General features: G+C 46.4%; 1 protein-coding gene across 1 annotated transcript in view; it reads right to left on the reverse strand.

Annotated features, from left to right (window-relative positions):
- TMEM267 (transmembrane protein 267) overlaps positions 1-2,702 on the reverse strand; it is a 28,026-nt gene extending 25,324 nt beyond the window's left edge. Inside the window, exon 1 of the mRNA XM_034774344.1 lies at positions 2,563-2,702. The gene's annotated coding sequence lies outside the window, so the exon portion shown is untranslated. The remainder of the gene's footprint in view (positions 1-2,562) is intronic.
- Between the last annotated feature and the right edge of the window lie 2,403 nt (positions 2,703-5,105).

Consider the following 5,105-nt stretch of genomic DNA (forward strand, 5'->3'; position numbering starts at 1 on the left):
CTGCTTTTGTAGTTGGCTAGCCATAGGCATTGTTGGCATATGATGGCGTATATTACATAGGTGGACGTGCAGGTGAATGAACCGGTGATGGTGTGGCTGATCTGGTTAGGTCCTGTGATGGTGTCGCTGGTGTAGATATGTGGGCAGAGTTGGCATCGAGGTTTGTTACATGGATTGGTTCCTGAGTTAGACTTACTATGGTGCGGTGAATATAGCTGGACCGCTTGGTAATAGTGTAGTAATTAAGACCAACACTGTAGCATTTAATTTCAAAAAGGGGGACTACACAAAAATGAGGAAGTTAGTTAAACAGAAACTAAAAGGTACAGCGCAAAAAGTGAAATCTCTACAAGCTGCATGGAAACTTTTTAAAGACTCCATAATAGAAGCTCAACTTAAATGTATACCCCAAATTAAAAAACATAATAAGAGAACCAAAAAAGTGCCATGGTGGCTGAACAACAAAGTTAAAGAAGCAGTGAGAGGCAAAAAAGCATCCTAGTGAGGAAAATAGAAAGGAGCATAAACTCTGACAAATGAAGTGTAAAAATATAATTAGGAAGGCCAAAAAAGAATTTGAAAAACAGCTAACCAAAAACTCAACAAAAGTAATAGCAAAAAAAAAAAAAAAAAAAAAAAGTATTTTAAGTACATCAGAAGCAGGAAGCCTGCTAAACAATCAGGCCCCTGGACGATCGAGGTGCTAAAGGAGCACTCAAGGACGATAAGGCCAATGAGGAGAAACTAAATGAATTCTTTGCATCGGTCTTCATGGCTGAGAATGAGAGAGAAATTCCCAAACCTGAGCCATTCTTTTTAGGTGACAAATCTGAGGAATTGTCCCAGATTGAGGTGTCATCAGAGGTGGTTTTGGAACAAATTGATAAACTAAATAGTAATAAGTCACCAGGACCAGATGGTATTCACCCTAGAGTTCTGAAGGAACTCAAATGTGAAATTGCAGAACTACTAACTGTAGTCTGTAACCTATCATTTAAATCAGCTTCTGTACCAAATGACTGGAGGATTACTAATATGACTCCAATTACAGGCCAGTAACCCTGACTTCAGTACCGGGCAAAGTGGTTGAAACTATAGTAAAGAATAAAATTGTCAGACATATAGATGAACACAATTTGTTGGGCAACTGTTTTCTCCCTCTATGGTCCAGCAAGAGTGTCTGCTCTTGAGCTTCTTGCTCCCCAATAGTCACTTCTCTTGGGCAGAGACACACACATCTCTTTGCCTCCTAACCAGGTTATTTCCAGGCTTCACAATTTACTGCCTATACTGTGAATTTCCCAGCAAAGTCAGACTGACAAAGCAGGCCTGCTCTGATTTTCTCCTCAGAGGCTACAAATAGCATAATTGCCACAGTTGTAAGTTACCACCAGCCCTCTCTAACCAAGTACATTTATTCCTAAAGTAAAAGCACTACAGAAAAAAATATTAAAGACGACAGAAGATCCTACATGTGATGCATGCTAATAACATTACCAGAGATCGCCTCAACTCCAACAAAAATTCAGTCTTTTGTGGATCAAATTGTTAGACGCCTCTCTCCCCCCATTGTATGGGGAGCCTAGGTGCCTAACTCAGCTTTATGGATCACAGTGCTGTTCCTATGATTTTCTAAAAAAAGAACAGGAGTACTTGTGGCACCTTAGAGACTAACAAATTTATTAGAGCATAAGCTTTCGTATGCATCCGAAGAAGTGGGCTGTAGTCCACGAAAGCTTATGCTCTAATAAATTTGTTAGTCTCTATGGTGCCACAAGTACTCCCGTTCTTTTTGCGGATACAGACTAACACGGTTGCTACTCTGAAACCTATGATTTTCTAGGCACCTAAAGTCAGGTAGCAGAGCCATTGCAAACAGGGGATGGCTGGGCTGGGCGTACGGGGAAGAATTTATCAGCCTGACAGAGAGGGTGACCTGATGTCCCGATTTTATAGGGACAGTCCCGATATTTGGGGCTTCTTCTTATATAGAGGCCTATTACCCCCCACCACCTGTCCCGATTGTTCACACTTGCTATCTGGTCACCCTACTGACAGAGGCAGTTCTGAAGAGCGGTCAGTAAACCTACTACTACCTGGCTCCACAGAGCAGAGCTAAAGCCCAGTTGTCCCGGGGGCCGTTAGTCTCTGGTGATGACAAAGCAGCAGCTCGGCACTTGTTCTGCCCCAAACCCCTGGCTAGGCGGGCTCGGTTCTCGGCTGCTCCGAGCAAAGCCTGAGCACGCAGTGAAGGGAGCCCAGCTTCTGGTGCCAAGGGAAGGGGCGTGTGTGAACCCGCCCTAATCCCAGCGAGGGCGGGTGACACTGGAGCCTAAGGCAGCACAGGACTCCGCAGTGCTGAGTCCCTCAGGACACGCAGCCAAGAGCGTCTGGGGAGAGACGCGCCAGCTCCCTCCGCTGCCCCAGCCCGGACTGACACCGGAGCCTCGGCCCAGCCCAGCCTGGACTGACACCAGGGCCCCAGCCCAGCCCTCCTCTCCCCATCCTAACTCCCCGCCCGAACTGACCCCAGCCCGGCTCACGCCGGGGCCCCGCGCAGACCTTTCTCGTCCCAGCCGCTCCTGCTGCCGCCTCTTTCCCAAGCCGGCGGCCCCAGCGCGCACGCTCCTGCTCCCTGCGGAGCCCGGCTCTGCCCACGGGGAGGCGCTGCCGCCGGCGGCCACAGGCAGGGCCCGCAGATCACTCTAGCGACGCAGCGGGCGGCCCGCCGCTAAAGGCACAAAGCACTCTGGGATAGCGGCTGGCGGACAGACCTCCAGGAGCCGCCCCTCGCGGGGGCCCTGTCCGCGCTGTGGCTGCTCTCACCGCAGCGGGGGAGGGGCGGTGACTGTTGCCGCGGCCCGGGGAAAGCTGTGAGGAGCTGCCAAGGCAGACAGGGCCTCCGTCCCGCTGATGGCAGCGCCGGATCCCCCAGGCCTCGCCCGGCCAGCCCCGTTAGCCTTGGGCAAATGGTCATTTGATTATGCAGCGTTCCCTTGTAAAACGTTTCCCAGAAAATAAGCGCTGCCGGCCGGCCTGGCTAGGTCAGGGAATGTAATCCCAGCGCCAGCCCGCCCCGCCTGCACTACAGCCAGCAGTTAAAAGCCACATAATGCTACACTCTGCTCTGGAGGCAGCCACCTGGCTGATAAGCAACAGCAGCTTGTGAAAATCAGCATCGTAGAACAATAGGGTTACACAGGACTGTAAGGGTCATATGGTCTAATCCCAGCCACTGCCAAGGTGTAGGATTTATCCTGTCTAAACCATCCAAGACAGACAGCGGATCCCAGTCTCCTGAAAACCTCCAAGGAAGGAGAGTCCCTAACTTCCCGGGGCAGTTTGTTCCATTGTCCAACTGTACTTAAGAAAAATTTAACTGAGATGTAATCTAAATCTGCGATGCTGCACTTTAAACCCATTGCCTCTTAGCCTGCACTCTGTAAGAGGAGTGAGCAACTTTTCTCCACCTTTTTTATGGCAGCCTTTTCAGTATTTAAAGACTGGTATCTTATCCCCACTTCATCTGCTCTTTTTCAAACTAAACATACCCAGTTCCTTCTGCCTTTGGTCATAGGGCTTGTATTCTAGGCCCTTGATCTTCGTCACTCATCTCTGGATCTTTTCCAGTTTCTTTACATCATCTACAGCTGAGCACAAGTAGCTAAAAAAAAGCTTCACGCACCAAGTTTAATATTTCAAAGTTAAGGGTTTTTTTCCTTTCTTGAAATTAAATTACTGTATATACTTGTTCATTAGCCCATTCATTTATAAGCAACCCCCCCAAAATGGATAGATAAAAATAGCAAAAAGTGAATGACCCTTTCATAAACCAACCCTATATTTCAGGGGTTGCCAAACTTTGGCTCCTGGCCTGTTCGGGGAAGCCGCTAGCAGGCCTGGACATTTTGTTTACCTGGAGCGTTCACAGTCACAGAGCCCCTCAGCTCCCAGTGGCTGCGGTTTGCTGTTCCCAGCCAATAGGACCTGTGGGAAGTGACACCACTTCCGGCAGCTCCCAGTGGCTGGGAACAGCAAAACTTCCCGTAGCTCCCAGTGGCTGAGAATGGCAAACCGTGGCCACTGGAAGCTGAGGAGCTGTGTGCTTACAGACACGCCAAGTAAACAAAACGTCTCGACCCGCCAGTAGCTTACCCAGACGGACCGGGAGTCAAAGTTTTCCGACCCCTGCTATATTTTAAAAGTTGGCATCACAAGAAACATTCAAAAGTTTTGCTAGAATTATTTTAATGTAATCTAACAAAAAACCTATTGTAGTTATAACAACTGAATATGTATTCACCTTCAAAATTAGTCAATATTTAAAATCAGTAAATGGATATTTAAAACAAGTAACTTAGAACAATATGAGACTTTAAAAAGTCTTAAAATCCTTCTGACTGAATCAGTCTCTGATTCACTAACAGTTTATTAAACTCTGCTTCAGTCACAGCTGCACCTGTATTGTCATCGTAGATGTCAGCAGTGTCGTCTTCAGACTCAGATTCCTTCCCATCATCAGACTGGTGTGTAATCAATCATCTTCTGACCCGTTGAGTGCATTGCTGATACAGCATTTCTGAAATGATTTTTCTATCATTTCCAAGGGAATGGACACCCACGTGTTCTTGATCCACTGGGCGACCAGATGGATTTTGGGCTTCATAAGATTCCCGCCTTTTGTCAACTTCACCATGCCCGAGCACATCCATTCAGACCACATTTTGCATAGCCTGTCTTTAAAGGGTTTGTTCAGACAGACATTATGCTCCAAAGTATCAATGTTAAAAAAAAACAAAAACCTTATTCATGCTGAAAATTGTTAAAGAGCATTTTATGAACTATTGGAGTTTTGTGGGTTTTGGAAATAATTTTGGTAGTGCAAGCTTCTTTTCATTAGTGATTTAACACAAGACTAGATAAAGCAGCGGAGAATATTCTGGAGGGAATAATCCTGTATTTGGCTGATAAGGTTAGGAAAAGACAAGATAATCTAGAAGACTTTTTCTTTATCTATAGTATGTATAAGTATGATAACCTAAAAAGAAAATAAGTTTTGTTTAGGTAGGGCACTATAAGGCAATATTCATTAAATGAAAAACAAA

Source organism: Trachemys scripta, chromosome 6, assembly GCF_013100865.1.
Source record: "Trachemys scripta elegans isolate TJP31775 chromosome 6, CAS_Tse_1.0, whole genome shotgun sequence".
NCBI classification, from domain to species: domain Eukaryota; kingdom Metazoa; phylum Chordata; order Testudines; family Emydidae; genus Trachemys; species Trachemys scripta.